Source organism: Sceloporus undulatus, chromosome 2 (assembly GCF_019175285.1).
Source record: "Sceloporus undulatus isolate JIND9_A2432 ecotype Alabama chromosome 2, SceUnd_v1.1, whole genome shotgun sequence".
Classification (NCBI taxonomy): domain Eukaryota; kingdom Metazoa; phylum Chordata; class Lepidosauria; order Squamata; family Phrynosomatidae; genus Sceloporus; species Sceloporus undulatus.
Genome location: NC_056523.1, coordinates 283,017,437 through 283,035,862, shown reverse-complemented (window position 1 = coordinate 283,035,862; position 18,426 = coordinate 283,017,437). Strand labels below are relative to the sequence as shown.

Sequence of the window (18,426 nt, the reverse complement as noted above, 5' to 3'; positions counted from 1 at the left end):
CTGTAACTTTGTTTTTTCAGTGAGCGAAAGGGCATGATGCAGCAACAAGAAGTAAAGCACGAGCCAACACTTGAACCATATGATATTCCTTTCCCACTGAGGTCACATCTCCATAACTATAAGAAATACCTAAAATATAACTGTCAATCTGCAAAAGGAGTGAAATTATAACTCATTAAGTTACTAAAGACTCTAATGTTGTTGTGTTTTTGTTATTGGATAAAGGAATTAATTACAAGTAATGTTATTTATAAAGAGTTACTTCCCAGATTTGACAATTAAACATAACAGGGCAAATTAGTCATGATTAAATTAAATCCTGATGATATCTGTGGGCCTACTCTAGGCGTAAGTAGGCTTGGATCTAGCACGTTGTATTTTAAAGCCTTTCTGAAGATTGAACAATTGTTAAAGATATTGGTAGGCAAACCATTTGAAGTATAGAGAACAATGAAAATATATAGTGACTCATAGGCCTATAGCCAATTTCCCAATTAGTAATCCCCTTCTGTGACTGCTTTCTTGGAAACCAGGAGTGGACTAGTGCAATACTCCAATATTATTGGAGTGCAATTACCATTATCCCTCATTATTAACTAGGCTGGCTGTGGCTGATGAGAGTTGCAGTTCTCAGGTCATCTGAAGGTCCTTACCTGTCAGCAATATCTTGTGCCAACACAGTACAATGGTGGTATGTAGGGACCATACTCCCATATTATTCTATTTTGGCTTTTTGTATGTCTGTAATTGATGAGTTTACCTAGTTTCCTACAAAAAGACATGGTTTCTACTTTCAAACAGCACACCTATTCCACATTAACAAACATTCATTTGTATAACACCAGTTATGTCTGTGTTTCTAAACTGAGGCTTTTCTCTTGGATACAATCCATATATATATATATATATATATAGACACGCACACACACACACACACATATATTGTATACGCAAATGCATTTCATTGTCCAGATTATAACAAAGGCAGTTTAAGTTATGTAAACTCACCCAGGAGACTTCTGAAATCTGTGCTGCTCCAAATCCTAATCTTTCTTGGTCAGTTACTCCTCTTTTGAATGTTTCAGTGCCCTGTTGGTTCTATATAGCTCTTTCCCATCTTGTCCCTTATTTATCATTTCCTTTTTTTTTTTTTTTTTTGCACAGGTAAGATATCTTAAAGGAACTTTTTGAATTGTGAACATATTCTTCTTTTGTGGATTGTTTCTTTGGTTAGAGATCTTCGCCTTATGATATTATGTCATAATTTTGTGAGTCTTCTTGTTTGTGGACCATGTCAGTATTGGCTGTTTGTAAAGACAAGGAATCCTACAATAATGCACCACGCTATCTGCTGTGGGTTTGTAGACCTTGCATAGTTCATACATAAAATCATCATAAGAAATTGACTGGGACGTAGATAAGTTAACACATATATCAGTTTTCTCTTTTTCATATGGCTAGAGACATGTCCATGGCAATGAGGTTTTTAAATCTCATTCAAGGAAGTGGAGAATCTCTCTTCAGGCAGAAGCAAATTCAATGAAGTAGGAAGTAGTAACAAATAATAGTAGTACAGGACCAGAAGTGTTTTGGCTTATTTTTGTTTTGGATTTGGGAATACCCGTATTTGCTTATATGTACATAATGAGATATCATGCAGATGTGACCCAAGTCTAAACACAAAATTCATTTATGTTTCACATAAGTCTTATAAACATAGTCTGAAGGTAATTTATACACAATATTTTAATAATTTTGTGTGTGAAACAAAAGTCTGTAAATTGATCCATCAGAAAGGAAAGGTGTCACTATCTCAGTTGTCCATGAAAAATGTTTTGGTTTTTGGAATATTTTGGATTTCAAATTTCTGAAAAGGGAAACTCAGCCTGTAGTAGGAAGTATTAGAAGTAAACGAGAAAGACTCATGAATTAAAATTCTCTGTTTTAATGTTTGAGAGCTTGTATAAGTGTCTTACACTGTTTTTAAGAATCCACAACTATTAAAAGCTCGATCCAGAGGGAAGCAGATTCTCTACCTGTTCTTTGCAGAATCTGAACTTAACGGGAAGACTGAGATTGTAAAATACTTTCATCATATGGAAAATATTAGTCAAATGTAGTGAGACTGTCATATATATATATATATATATATATATATATATACTGTAAACAGTATCATAGATCATTTCCCCCTCTAATTGTGTAGCAAAATGCCTGCAAAAGTTATTTGAGTATTTCTATTTGTGTAGGTAAAACAGAAGCTGTGGAAATAAAAATGTGAATAAAATAATAATTGTAAGTTATTAGTAGAACCTACAGTGAACACTTGTTTCAGAAAAGTTATGTTTTTTTCTGGGGTTTCCTGTTATGTTTTGGCTGTCCTTGAGCATGTGAGCAAAAATTATTTTAGAATTGCTGTTAACTGTTGTAAAGGTGCTACAAACTGATGAGCTCATTTATAAACCCAGTAATCATGCTATTCACACTTTCAGTGTATTAGTTTTAAGATTGTTATCTCTGGGAATTTGCATTCCCAAAATTGTTTTACTTTCTGGAAAAGTTTTAGTAGCTTTTGGTTGAAAGCGACTGTATTGGATTTACTGGGCATAGAAGATCTTTTGAGTTCTCAAACATTCCCATATGCTCTTGGAAGTAATATCCTCCTATTCTACAGGACTTAATTGCAACACTGTATGTTGATAAACTCTAAAACACATATCCATACACTCCTATTGAAATGGTCTGGCAGTCTTGAACAATGTCAGGTTTGAAATAGGATGCCATACCTTTCTTGCGAATTATCTGAATATCATCAGAAATGTAGACATTCAGAGGGAGAGGAGCCCATCAGAAAACTGACAGCTATGTGGATGAGTTGAAAGCTGAAGTAGGAGATATTAAAAAACACCAGAAAAGGAGACTGAAGCACAGAAATGCAAAGAACTCGGCGATTAAGGTTGTTGTCAATAGAGTGTGACAGTAGGCGAGAGTGGTGAACTAGAGTTTGTCTCCCCCACAGATACAGATGCTATCATGCTGGAAGGATAAACACTCATCTCTGGTTATTGTCTCATCCATTTGACTTATCTTACTTACCTTGGCTCTTGAAGTCAATGAAGTTGAGTGTTAAAAAAAGAATAAAAGGAAACTAATTTTGATGGAACATTGGGAAGCCATGCTGTAGTCTATAAATGATTGCCATATATTTTTGTAGTTGCTGAGTGATAATTTATTCCCTTGGTCAGGTTGATCTTTGCAAGAATATGTTCTCTTCTTTAAGAAGAATTTGAAGCAAAGGAGGATGTTTGATGCCCTTTTCAAAATCCAAACAAAGAACTCTCCTCTAAGCTGCTCTAGTTCTTGCCTCAAAAAGGATGTATAAACTGCAAGGAAAAATCTGTTTAAGTAATGGTTCAGCCTGGGATGCTAATTACTCCCTGTCTCTTAAGTGTAGAATCCTGCCTCTGGCAGCGGCCAAGTTACACTGGTTGCCTCTAGGCATGCACAGCGACACCTTTCATAATCCATCTTGCCAATTGAGCAATGACAAGGGATACCATTCTATCTAGCCCCTGCAGGTAATCAGCTTCTGCCTAATGCATTTGGTCTAAACTCCCTTGTATCATTCTCTTCACCCACATAAGAGCAAATGTTAAAAGCTTATAAAATTATATCCACTTCTTTGAAAGGCCTGTCGAATTATTTCTCCAGTGACCTCTTGCAAGCCCGACTGTAACAAATTGCAAATCCCACAGACTTTACTACGTTGGGCAGGGTAGATTTTCTTTTCTCCCCCTCCCCCAAATTACCCCCTTTTTTCTCACTGTTTCCTTTTTAATCAGAAGTGTGGGGGGGGGGAGAAGGGGAGGTTTCAATCTAGGCCCTATATTTCTTGCTCTGGCTTTTACCCATGCCAGCGATGTCTTCTCTTCCTAGTCAATAAGCCATCTTTCATTACAAGCATAATCAGAGCCATAATTAATCTTTTAATTTTTTTTTTCTTCATGAGCCCCTGCTATTGTGCTCAGGGTCAATCTTCTTTAGACCAAATCTTGTGAGGCATATGTTAAAATACCTCCCACCTTAGGATAAGTTCAGTTACAGAGAGCAGTATACAGTCTCTTTACCAATGGATCATTTTAATACACCAAGGGTTTTGCCTTTCATTTCTTCTCTTTTACAAAGCTTTTCCTTTACAAAAGAGAGAGCTCTATAATTTAAAATCAATTCTGTACGAGGTATACATGGCATTCATTTTTTCCTTATGTGAAATACCTTTATTGACATCGTTATCCTATACTGACAGCCAATAAAACTTAAATTCTAATAAAACCTTGAGCCCATGAATCCTTAATTTTCATGTTTCTGAAAACCCCGTCTTTAAGGTTTTACTCAAACAGTTGTGCGTGGGTTCCCCCCCTTCAAATGGCATCTTCATGATTATGGAAAAAGGTATTATTGTGGCCTTTGTCTGCTAATATAATCTTAGATTAAGACTATTTAGTGGCAGTGAAGACATTGGACCTTATCACACAGAGGCACTTACATGGGTAAAATATTGCTGAACTGTTGCAGAAATGTGAAGGTGGAATTGTCCATTGTACTTCTAAAACGTAATAGAGACTTCCTGCATTCCTTTCATCAACGAAGTGGTCACAAAGAAGCCATAAGGGATGCACTTGGTCCAGAGTTTAGAAATGATCTATCCATCTTGTCAAACATATTATTTTGCAAAAACTCTTCCTAGCAGGTAGGGGCAAAGAAACAAAATTTAGTGGGAAAATGACACTATTTTACATTTAAATTAAGAGCCTACAAAATTTCTGTTAATTATTTTTTACACGGAGAAGGGAATGCTTATTTTCAGTACACTAATTCTAACCTTCTATTTAAATTTATGCTATATAAATTTATGTCTTGTTATATTATTGCACATAAAATTCTACCCAAGTGCAGGTTTAAAAACAAAATTCCAACCATGATTTCACACTTCACCTCCCTTGTAGCAGGTTAGAAAAGAAAGAAAGGAAATATTTTCTAAGGCCCATTTGTCATACACCCACCCACTGAAAGTACTCCTCCTTAATAATTATTTATTATTATGTGTGTGTGATTTCTTAACTGGATCAATAGTTAAAGTAGTTAATACTGTAAAGAAATACTATGTCCATGGTACTGAACCTATGGCACATGTGCCCTCTGTGGCATGCAAAGCCATTTCTGAGGGCACACAGAGAGACAGGAGAGTGGCGGGGGGGGGGGGGGGGAACAGACATGTGCCTGTTCCTCTTCCCCCCCCCCCCCCCCCACCACCTTCCCGGGTCTTTAGCTGTCTCTAAGGAAGTCCCACCCCTGGAAGTGTTCCCCACATGGCACCTGGTAAGACCCGGTGCAGAAACGCCTTTGAGTTTGGGCACTCAGTCTCTAAAAGGTTCTCCATCGCTGTCCTAGGCCCACAAAAATAACTAAATGTAATTATAATCAAAGTTCTATGCCATAGGAAATTCAGAGTTGTTGTTTTTAAAACAACATCCATGGTGAACATATAAATTTTCCAAAATTTGGAAATAATAGTTAATTAATTCATAATATTATTAATTTGTTATCCCCCTATGTGGCTAATGAAAGTCAAATAAAGTCATAAGACAGGTCTACTGTTGAACATTAAGTAAACAAAAATAATGACCATGGAGGGTTTACATAAATTCAATCTAGATGAGGAAGAAATTAAAATTATCAAATATTTTCCGCACCTTGGATCAATAATTGATCAGAAGGGACACTGCAGAAAAGAAATTAAAAGAAGGCTAGGACTAGGAAGAGCAGCTATGAACGAATGAGACAAGATTCTAAAGTGCAAAGATATAAAACTGAACACTAAAGTGAGGATAATCGAAGCCATTGTATTTCCCATCCCGATGTCTGGATGTAAGAGCTGGATAGTGAAGAAAGCTAATGGAAAGAAAATTAATTCACTTGAGATGTGGTGCTGGAGAAAAGTGCAGAGTTTACTGTGGGCAGCCAAAAAGATAAACGTGGGTTCTAGAACAGATCAGGACTGAACTCTCCCTGGAAGCCAAGGTGACTAAGTTGAGGCAGTCATATTTTGGCCACACGATAAGGAATGATTCACTAGAAAAACAATAGTGCTAGGAAGGGTAGAGGGAAGAGAGAAATATTGCATGCCAGATGGAAAGACACAATCAAGGAGGCCATGGCTCCAAGCCTGCAGGACCTGATCAGAATGATTGAAGAGAGGGGGGCTTGGAGGTGTCTCATTTATGAGGTTTCCATGAATCGAGATTAACTCGAGGGTGGTTAACAACAGTGTTGCTTGCATAAATGTCCTAATTTATAATAAAGTTAATCCTACACCCTCTCTCTCTGCCAAATTGGTAAAATAGGTATTTGCCCTGGGTCTGACTTAGAGACACCATCAGAAGACTCAGACTCTGAAGAAATGGAGAAGACTGAGGCAGGGACAGATCTGGGGCTGCCTGGTTCAACAGTCTCAGAGGAGGCTCAGGAATCTATTGCTCAGGAAACTGCAGAGGGAATAACAGACTCTAGGCTGCAGGTGCCAGGACCTGTGGAGAGAAGACAGGTCAAGGAGTCTGTGAGGTGGTCTTCCAGGTTAGAAGTTAAGAGGAGAGCTAATAGGTTTCAACTGAGAGAAGCTGAGGCCTTTTAAAAGACCTCCAGCTGCAGACATTCTTTGCAATCAACAACCAGTCTTGTTGTTCCTGTATTCCTTGCTCTTAGATTCAAGTTATCTGACCTCTGGTCTTGCCTTGTGACTATGTTCTTGCCTATGCCCTTTGCTGTGACTGACTGACTGGTAGTGTGTGACCCTTGGACTGGACTCTGGACTACTCCTTTGCATATGCCCCTGCTGCGCTGCCCTCAGTAGAGGTAAGCAGGACAATAGGAAGGCCTCAGGAGAAGAGGAGTTGTGCATCACATGGTTCTGTGCTGCCTGATTTGTTCTAAAGAAGGAATACTTTCAATTTCTAATATTATTATTAATGAATAAATTTTCAAACATAGTGGTCCAAGCTTTGCTATCTGTGAAGAACATTTTAATACAGTATTCTCTGATTCATTCTACTGAAATGTCAGATATTAATTTTATACTACATAAGAAGTGATTCCTGAATTTATGAATTCTGGTACTTTTAGGCTACCTTAGAAGCCCCATTTCTACCTCCTCTAACTGCTCCTCTGTCTCTTACTACTATAAAATGCTCCTGTCTCTTCCCCATTAATTCTTCTACTGGCCATTTGTCTTTGTTGACATCCTTTTCTACCATCCTGTGAATGCCATCTTCTGCTCATCTCTCTCAGTCTCTCTCTCTCTTCTTCTCCCTCCCTTGCTTTCTCATGAGTCTTTCTGTCTGACCATTTGTTTTATCTTCTTCCCCTTTCCATGTGCCTTCTCCACTCTTCCATGTGCCTTTTGTGTCATGCTATTATTTTCCTTTCTCTCTCTTTGCTCTCTCTTTCTTCATGTGTCTCCAGCTTCCTCCACTCCAACTTTCTCCTTCTCATCATCCTTCTATCCGCTCTCCTCTTACTCTACCACTTCCTTGCCTCTAAGTGTCTCTGTCTCATAAGACCCCAAACTACGGACTTCCACTTCCCTCCCTCCCTCTTTTTTGCTGACCATTGTTCTTGTTGGCTATCCACTACTGCCACCACTTGCCACAAAGTGGAAAAACTCAGCCAAAGAGGATGGTGGTAATGGCAGCAGGGTGGGGTAGGAGAACAATATGGCCAACAAAAGTGCTCTCATTCATTGCTTTGAAAATGGCCTCAGAATCCCACTAGGTTCATTTGGGAGAAAAGGTACTTTACATTTTGTCTTAAATAATCTTCCCCAAAACATTTAATGCAATTAATATTAATGCATGGGGTTGAGTCTCTAGGAAGGGGGAAATTTGTATTCATTACAGCCTGGGAAAGAAAGATTATCTCCTCTTATGTGGACTCGTGTGTGTGTACGTACTTATGATAAACTCATGAATTTCATAGGGTTTTCGTAGGCAAGGAATACTTGGTGGTTATTTTGCCAGTTCCTTTCTCTATTAAAAAGTCCCCCAGACTTTTGATCTTGGGCAGTTTCAACATCCCGTTTGAGACCAGTCTGTCAGGTGTAGCTCAGGAGTTCATGGCAACCATGACTAGAGTGCAAATGGCAGAAATATGACTTCAGTCTGGCAAGACACTCTATAGAGAACATCTTTGTTCCTATAAGGTGGCAACACGTACAGTGAAGAAAGCTTTCTACTCTGCATGGATTCCATCTGTGAATTCACATCCAGCTGAAATTGTTCAGGGTGGTGAGAGGTTTAACTCAGGCACCCCCCCCCCCCCCCCGAATCCAGTACTAGAATCTTCAGCATTTTTCTGTGATGTTTTTCATGATCACTTTATGGATAAAATGTCATTGTAATGGAAGTTGATAGACTGTAGATCAGTTCCAGTTAATGAGTAACACCAATGTGGACAAGTTGCTAAGGCAAGTAAGAGAGGCAACTTATCCTCTTGATCCCTGTCTTCTTGGCTTCCAAGGTCATCCAAGGAGGAGATGAAATTAGCCTCCAAATATAATATCATCAGTTCATCTCTCAGGGAGGGAAGTTTTCCATCTTGTTTAGAAGAAATGGTGTACAACTATTTCTTAAAAAGCTCTCCTTGTACCTCCTGGACTTAAAAAAAAATAGATTGGTATCGTATCTCCCTTTTCTAGGCAAGGTGATCGAGAGGGCAATTGCCTTTCAAATCCAGGCACTCTTGGATAATACAACTTATCTAAATCCATTTCAAACTGGCTTCAGAGCAGGATACAGAGCTGAGACTGCTACGGTCACCTTAGTGGATGACCTTCAAGGGGGTGAGGTGGGGTTCCTGCTGGTGCTTTTGGACCTCTCAGTAGCATTCGACACCATCAACCTTCTGGAACGCCTGGGGGATTTGGGAATCAGAGGCACTGTGCTTCAATGGTTCTGGTCCTATCTCTTGGGCAGGTTCCAGATAGTGGTGCTTGGAGACAGCTGCTCCTCAAAAAACAAAAACAAAACAAAAAGTGGAGCTGTTATATGGCATACCACAAGGTGCCATCCTATCCCCAATGCTGTTCAACATCTACATGAAACTGGGAGAGACTATCTGGAGGCGTGGGGCAGGGTTCTATCAGTATGCTGATGACACCAAAATATATTTTCCATGCCTTCAAAAACAGCCTCTTTTGAATGAATGCCCAGAGGAGGTAATGGACTGGATGAGGAAAAACAAATTGAAGCTGAATCCAGACAAGACGAAGATCTTTACTGTCAAAGGTCCAAATCTGGGCTTGGAGGTTTGACAACCAGTCTTGGATGGGAATACATTCTCTTTGAAAGACTGTATTTGCAGCTTGTGTGTGCTTCTGGATCCATTGCTTCAAATGCCAGCTCAAAGAGATGCAACAGCCAGGAGTACTACATATCAGCTTGAGCTGATACACTAGCTGCACCCCTTCCTAGAGCTGGAGGACCTAGCTCGTGCTGGTAACCTTAAGGCTGAACTTAAGCAATATGCTGTACATTGGGCTATCTCTGTACCAAGTTTGGAAACTTCAGCTAGTTCAAGGCATGGCATATTACTGGGTTATCCAGGAATGATCACACTTTACCAATATTAAAATCACTCCATTGGCTGCCAGTTACTTTCTGAGCAATGTACAAAGTATTGATTATTACCTTTAAAGCCTTACATAGTTTGAGTCCACCTTATCCCATATAATCTGTCCTTTACGCTTAGGTCCCGTGGAGGACATTTACTCCAGTCAGCTAGGACTAGGGAGATTATCACACACCCAAAAAAGCATCTTAACACAGACTTCAAGCAGGTTTTATCACACTCAAATCACTGCTACTTCCACTGGGCAACTGTAACCCACACGGAGCTTGGGTCCTTGCCACGCTTAGTCGGCCAATTTTCAAAGGCGGGAGCTTCTGTTAATTGTTGTTTTTCCTCACCTTGATCCATGGGCAGAAGCGGGTAAGAAATGAATACTATTATATTATTATCATTGGTGGCACCACCCACATGTGACTTATATCCTATCTCTTTGTAGTTCATTGATTTCTTTTCCAACAGGCATTGAGATTTACAACTGATTATATTGTGATGTGTGCATGTATGTTTAAATTTTGACTCTTTCAGTTCTAGTTTCTTGTTTCTTTTTAACAGTGTGTTATTTATTTGTATTGTGACAGGTGCAATCCTATGCATGTCTATTCAGGTATGTGTCCCACACAATTCAATATGATTTATTCCTAGTTAAGTTCATAGAGGATTGCAGTCTCAGTTTAGCCCTGGGGAAAATTACAACACAATTTAGTTAGGTCTAGTGTGCTTCCCTCTTCATGTGTGAAGTTTACTGAATGCCTGCCAGAATGCCTGAACAGGATACTCTTTTTAATTGATTTCATTATTTTGGCCTGTTTTTGATAGTTTTCTTGAGTATCACTATTTGGAGAAGAAATTTTGGGACAGAAAGACTGGGAATGTAATTTTAATTTTCCAAGATCAGTCTTGAATGAGTTCCTTCATCCAACTAAAATATCAGAATTTGATCCTTGAAGTACTGTTAAAGAAACATCAAAGTAAAATTGAAATTATATGAAGTGAGCAACATAATCACATATTTATTTCTAGCTATCTAATATTTTATGTGTCATGGTTTCACTTGATCCATTACACACTTTGATCAAAGCTGTCACCTCTAAAGTCCAAAGAAATCCACACATACACTGAGAGAGCCCTGGATAAATGGATGACTTTCAGCATGGAAACCTTGGAATTTACAGTGGTAATGTAACATTGTCCCCATCATGTCTTCCCCACAATGTTTCCAGGAACTGGATCATTCCCACAGTGTATGTTTCAGTATGAGGGCTAAGTGTGACTAAGATACTATATTAAGGATACAGAGTGTATCTTTACACTTGCAGAGTGAGATGACAATAGTGAATTAATCAACTGCAACACTGCATAACTGAAGGTGAAAAGGTGAAATGTAAGATTGTAATGTGCAGTGCATATCTGCATATGCAATACATAAAGCACATGTGCATGTGCACAGTGACATTAGATATGTGATGGCACTACCTGCACCACTCTGCTTTTGCAACTTTCAACTGAATATGGACTTCTGAATCAGACAAGAATGATAAGGAACTTATGCATGTGTAAGTCACTAACAAAATGCCAACCTACATCTGGCTGATAAATGTTTAAATGGTGCACTTTACAACCATGCCACATAAAATCACAAATTATAAATTAGGGACAGAAATAAAAGGATGTTACACTAGTGCTTCAAGCTGTCTTCCAGTGGCACACATTAAGTGTGTGTGTTACCTTGGACCATAAAATACAATAAGCATACAAGAAATGTCTCATTGTCCATTGTATTCCAAACACTCCCAACCTTCCCACCCACAATAAAATACAAATAAATTATTAACAATACTTAAAAAAATTAGTAAAAGCAGGGCAGAGGCAGTGGGTGGTTGCTAAATAAAGTTAAATTGACAGGGGGTTGTTGGAATGTTAAACTGGGCAGGCCTACCACAAAAGATACATCTTGATTGCCTTTTTAAAGCTTTCAAGACTGGTGATATAGCGGATCTCCTCTGGCAGGCTATTCCATAACTTGGGAGTGGCCAAGGAAAAGGTCTTCTGAGTAACCACAGCTAGCCTAGTTTTGGCTGGCTGCAGTAAGTTCTTATTAGAGGACCTCAATGTGTGGGGCGGATTATATGGGATAAGGCAATCTGACAATTAAGCTGGACACAGGCCATGAAGGGCTTTAAAGGTTATAACCAACACCTTGTACTGTGCCCTGAAATTAATAGGCAGCTACTGAAGAGACTTTCGTATAGATATAATATGGTCTCCTCTAGATCTTCCAGTGACCACTCTGGCTGCCATATTTTGAATTAGTGGAAGTTTATGGACTTGGTGCAAGGGTAGCCCCATGAGCTGACATCTGGAGCGACAGATCCAGGAGCACGCCCAAACTGTGAACACAGTCCTTCAGGGGAAGTGTGACCCCGTCCAGGACCAATTGACAAACCTCCATACCCGGATTAGGACCCCCAACAACAATGAGCACCTCTGCCTTATCTGGATTCAGTTTCAATCTGTTTTTCCTCATACAGCCCATTACTGCCTCAAGACATTCATTCAGAGGGGAGATGCCTTCCTTAGTTGACACTGAGGTCTGGGGCATGGAGAGATATAATTCGGTGTCATCAACATACTGATAACACCCCGCCGCATGCCATGAATATAAAATATTAGATTGAAATCTACTCTCAGGGTGCTTAGGATGCAGTGGGTAGCAACCTCTCCCTTCTAGACAGACATACAATGCACATACATGGTAAAAGCAAAGCTTTAATGCAGTGATGCCCAAAGTGGGTAGTATGCACCCCCCGGTGTGTGTGTAAAGATCCAAGGGGAGTGATGAGGGGAAAGGGAGTGGCAGGTGGGCCTTCAGTCAAAGTATTGGTGCACATGAAAGACAAGGGGAACTAGTAGCCTTTAGGACCATGGTGGGGATGAGGGTTGCATTAAACTTTTTTTCAGGGTCTCCTAAAACCACAGTGCAGCCTTGTTGCTCCTTTAATGTGGTGGTGTCTCCCATTCTTTGCCTGCCCACATGAGCCCACTCCCTTAGCTGCATCTTTCATTTGGTGGAGGCAGTGGAGGTTGGAAAACTTGCAAGGCTTGGGCACAGGGCTTTGGGGACAGCGTGACTGAGCTGAGCAAGGAGTTAGAATATGTAGCAATGGCAAAAAGGAGGTTTCGAAGTTGGGACCCTGCTTAAGCTTTGTGAGCATTGCTGGGACTTGGCTAGCAGGTTGGAGCTACTCTGCTGCTCCTGTTTTCTTTCATCACACAGGCTGAGGGAAGAAGTAATAGAAGAAGCAATGTTTGTGTGTGTGTAGGGGGCCAAACAATGGCCTGGAAAAGTTGGCTTCTGGGCAGCTTGGGAGCATTGTGTTTTGATGCCGCGTGCTCCCAAGACATCTGGAAGCCACCCGGCCGTTCAGGTGGGCGTGGCTTCAAGCCACTCCAGGGGTGTAGCGTTTTGGGACCACATGCTCTTGGAGAGGCTTGAACCTGCCCTTCGGTTGTGGTGGGGAAGCCTAAGATGGCCCTTTACTGGCCCAAATAGGAGTGGATCTTTTCCACTCCTATTTGGATTGGCATTGGGGTGGATTGGGACCACAGTGTGTGGTTTCTGGGGTGAGTGGCTCTGGGGTGTCCCTAATCCACTCTTTTGGGGTGGTCTGTTTCACCCCTAGTTTGGTTATTTTGCAGTAGAACAGTAGACCTAATATCAAGGAATATGCAATGGGGGGCCACTAAGTTTTTGCCCAAGGTGAAAGGGGGTGGTAACCCAAAATAGTTTCGGGATCACTGCTTTAGTGGTAAGTGGGAATACTAAGAGGTGTCAAACATTTCTCAAATCAAACAGATGCAAAAGATACAAATAATAATCTAAAATGAAAGAGCTAAGTCCAATGTTAGCTCCAATTAGTCTTGTATATCTGAATTGGTGTTTTCTAGTTGCAACTAACACTGGGCTCAGCTCAAAGAATGTTTTATTATTTATATACCCATTTTTGAAATTTAGACTTCAATCTTGTCAATATACTTACCTGAAAGCAAGTCCCATTTAAGTCTATGTGGTTGGGCAGAACATACATAGTAGAACATAAGCAGACATGAACAGGATTGTACTATTGACATCATACACTTATTTAATAATAATAATAATAATAATAATAATAATAACAACAACAACATCCCGCCCCTCTGAGAACAATCGGGGGCAGTTAACCAAGTTAAAAATACAGAACATATAAAATCCCTAATACCCTCCCCTCCTTAAAAAAGTATTAAATCCAATACAGTATTTAAAAAGGCACAAAACAAAAAATATACAAACATACAAGTTAAAAACTGACCAAAAAGTCAGCAACATCACACCCGCAAACAATCAGTGGGAGCAGCAGTATCTTTCCCAGACGTTCTTCTAAGGCCAGGTTCTCTATTCTTTAGATTTCTTTAAGTAGGGGACCTTTCATACTATGTGATTATAGCTCTATAGTTCACTTTAACTGCCATGGTTCTATCCTATGGGATCCTGGGATATTCAGTGGAGAGAAGGGTATTCAGATTGCTCAGTCAGAGAGCTCTAGGGCCTCACTAAACTATAAAACCCAGGACTCCACAGGATACAGCTATAGCAGTGAAAGTGGAACGTACCACTCAAATTGTGTAGTGTGCAACAGCCCTAGGTAGCAACCCCAGTGAAAACTGGCTTAGGCTTTTCTTTAAAGCAGGGGGTTCCCAGCCTGTGATCTGAAGTGCCTTAGGGCTCCATGAGCACTTCCCAGGAAAATGAAAGAAATAAAATTGAATGAAATTAAATAATAAGAATATATTGTTATATATACTCCTAAATACCACTAACCTGTAAGACATAGGGTAGGCCTCTTAGGGGCTCCGCCATAGGAATAAGGGCTCTGCAAGTCAAAAAGGTTGGGAACCCTTGCTTTAAAGAGTGTCATGTTCATTAAACGTTTGGATGCTACTTATCCTTTGTACTGTAATCCCAAAGGCAAACAAGAAGGAATACTATGCTCAGTATTTGTGGCTGTAGGCTAGTTTTGGCTTCATTTTCCATCCTTCTGCTGCTAAATCTATATACATTATTGAAATGGACAAAGACTCTCTTGGAAAGAAATCTTGATTTTCTGCTACTCAAGAGTTGTTCATTCTTACAAGAAAACATTACATAAGCCTCCAGTGTATGAAATTAATGATAATACAGTGTCTCCATTTATAGCTCATTTCCAAAAATAGTATAGCTATAATCTAGAAAATAATTCCATTTAGTATCATGTCACCATACTGAGTTTTAAAATGTGACAAGTTTTTATTTTTTATTTTTTAAACCCTATTACGGTTGTCTCTCCTGATACGCAATATGAGTCCTCTGTCTGTTTCTTTAATCTAACATAATGTGCTGGCATTTATTTAAAATTTGTTTTTAAGTTCTACACAATAAGTAGTGCATCTTGTTATACAAATGCAACACAAGTTGGATAAATGTAATATTTGCCAATAATTTTTAGTGGTGTAGCCTAGCATTTTGTCTCTAGGCCTTTAAATACTGTATATTGCATTAACACCTATTGTGCTTTTAATCTGTTGTTACTGCAGGGAAACTCAGCAATAGGTAGAATCCACAATATACTAATATTTTCATGTGCTATTGCTTCTAATTTCAGCTAAATGGCATTCCAGCCCAATAAAGAACTTTACCACCACCCCCCCCCCCCCCAAAAAAAAATCTCCTATGGAGAAAAAAAGGGGTTACAAGGGCTTCCTGGTTCAGTCTGAAAGCCACTTCAGTGATTTGGGTTAGTTCAGACCATCCAATATCTGATATACATTCCAATCAGAATTGATATTCAGAATCCAATTTTTGTGCTTCTCATTGACATACACTGAGAAACCAAAGTGACAGTACATTTCCTGCGGGGGGGTGGGGGGATGTTCACATAAATGGATGAAATTTTGTAACAAACTAGACACTGCCAAATTGCAGATGAATGAATTAGAGGAATTACACCTATCTACCTTAAATAATGCTTTAATATTTTAAATATATAATGCAGTGTTTTGAAATGTATTAATGTGTTTAACATGCAACGTGCATCTTTTCTGTACTGTGAAAATGTCCATGATGTACAACTGGCACGCACACACACTGACTGACAGACGGACAGAGAGACAGACTGAAGAGTGAGCATGAGGACAGAAAACACAGACCAGCAAAGAAGAAGTGAAAGTTACCTTTGGAAGATTGGGACATGGGGAATACTATGATCATTGCTGAAGCCCGATGGTGAACTACCTATAAAGTAAAAAGTAACAATAAAATAACATCTTGTGGCAGAATATCACATCTGCTAAAACATCTGTAGTTTCAATAGAGCAAGAACAGTTTTTATGGAAATGAGTTATAATCTGTTGTTTTTATTTCTCTTGAAAAGTAATTAGAAAAAGTAAGTTCTAATTCTGCATAATTTTGATTGTCCACACATACTAATTGCTCTCTAGAAATCCACAGTGCAGTGCCTGTTAAAGCATCTCACCCTTTCCATTTAATCTTTTACATTCTTTCCCAGGGAATTCTGAATTTTGAAAACAGACACTTTTTGCACTCATGGAAAAAGCAATATTTACTTTACAAGGAACTGTACTCAGAAATATTCAATCCAAGACAATAAAGGAGATAATAAAGGGAATCTGAAACATAGCCTTTTCAGTTCAGGAACAAAGACAAAGGATCTTTCTATATACTTTGGTGGATTATTAGCCTATGAAAGGAGGAGACTTAGGTTGCTTGTGAATCAAAGGAAATCTTTGGAATATGTGATTATCTTTAATATACATGGTGTCACATCACATTTATCCCAGTCAAGCTGAGGCTTGTTTCAGAATGAATGGGGTAGATGCTGGACTTCTGGGATATTAGAGGCATTAGCATTTTTTCCCTTCAAAACCAGAATTTTGTGTTTGGATTTCAGAACAGTGCAGTTCTTTAAAATTTTATTAATTCCTCCTCATTTTCCCCACTAATATGTGACAGTTCCTTTCTTTCAAAACAATCTATGGTCTAGAATAAAGTTTTAATTAGTAATTTATTGATTTACAATATATACCACTAAGAAATGAATGAAATTCAGTGTGAAAAGTCTTTGTCTGTCTGTCTGTCATTTATTATCTGTCTATCACCCATTCAGCCATCATTTAACTGGATTTACAGCAAAAGTTTGCCAATTGTTCTATGCTAGCATTCCCTATCCCTAGCAGCCAGTTAAAACAAAAGTGGATCATATTGATTCTGGAAAACAAACGTATGCTTTGGTAAGTCTCTAAGAGAAGAGAATTCGGAAGAGAAAGGACAAAAAGAATGCTTCTCTGTGTTCCCTTAAAAATTTCACTTGTTGTATAAATGGAACATATAATCTAAGATAGAACCTAAGACAGAACCTAAGATAGAAGTTCTGGTTTTAATGGAGTATAAGGATGGAGGAAAACATTTAAATATGCTTGCTAATCGCAAGCAATTTAAGGTTTTATGTATGAAGTGTAAAATTCAATCTTTGTTCTGGAGAAGGGAAAATACAGCAACATCTCTAGAGCATTTTTCTTTCTCTTTTCCTTCTTTCTTTTAATGATACAATATAAGTTTTAGCCAAACATTTGCACTGGCTGAATCTTCAGTGGCTAGCTTTTTCTGTAATCAAGTAAGGTTTCGGTATACATAAGCATTGCAGCTAGATGGCCATCTATCTGGGGTCACTGGTTGTGGCATGTAAATAATTGAATGTGGCTATGGTTAGATGGGACCAGTATGATTATTATATTTCTGCACAGTAGATTACACCCAACTTGCTTATTAGGATGTTGTCTGGACTTTAGTACTAGGTTAGTATGATGAACAAATTAGAACGACAAATATGATACCCTAGTAAGTTAGAATAAATCCAAAGTGTTAGCATGCTGAAAAAGAATATGACAAGAAAATCATTCCTATAAGCAATTTCACATGAAACCTGCTTTTGAGGGAAACACTTTTCATAATGATTGCAGTGAGGAAGGTGTGTTATCAAGACTGCTAATGTGCATGGATAACTTTGGAAAAGTATGTTTTGAAGAATGTGAGTGTAATGATCTTCTACCAAAAATTCATCATCATATCACATAGTGTGGTCTCTTTCATACCACACAGTTATAGCACTGGAATTCTATTATAACTGCATGGCAACATCCTGTGGAATCCTGGGATTTGTAATTAAGGGAGGGGTATTTCAAATTCTCAGACAGAGAACTCTAAATCTTTGATATGTGTGTTAACTGCTTTTGAATCAGCTACAACTCATGGCAACCCTGGAAATGAGACGTCTCCAAATTCCCCTATTCCTCACCGCTCTGGTTAGGTCATGCAGATTCAGGCTCATGACTTCCCTGTTTGAGTCTAGCCATGTGACATGCATCTTCTTCTGCTGCTTTCTACCTTCCCTCAAATCATTATCTTTTCTAATGAGTCATGATTTCTCATGATGGGGCCAAAATACGACAGCCTCAATTTCATCATCTTGGCTTCTAGAGAGAGTTCAGGTTTGATCTGTTCTATAACCCATTTTTTTGTCTCTTTGGCTGTCCGCAGTATCCTCAGCATTCCCCACTAAACTAGGAACCCCAGGGATTTTGCCATGACAGTTAAAATGTAATCATAGCAGTATAACTGTATAGTGTGAAAGGGCCCCAGGGCACTTCATTGTGTGC

General features: G+C 39.0%; 2 long non-coding RNA genes across 3 annotated transcripts in view; both read left to right on the top strand.

The window, feature by feature from the left end:
* The window catches only part of LOC121923691, a 137,433-nt gene that overhangs the window by 10,835 nt on the left and 108,172 nt on the right, over positions 1–18,426 (top strand). The gene's annotated exons all lie outside the window — the stretch shown is intronic.
* Positions 6,832–16,738, top strand: LOC121923692. The gene is made up of 3 exons (XR_006102430.1): positions 6,832–6,912; positions 10,260–10,285; positions 15,850–16,738. It is a non-coding gene; the product is annotated as an uncharacterized LOC121923692 (long non-coding RNA).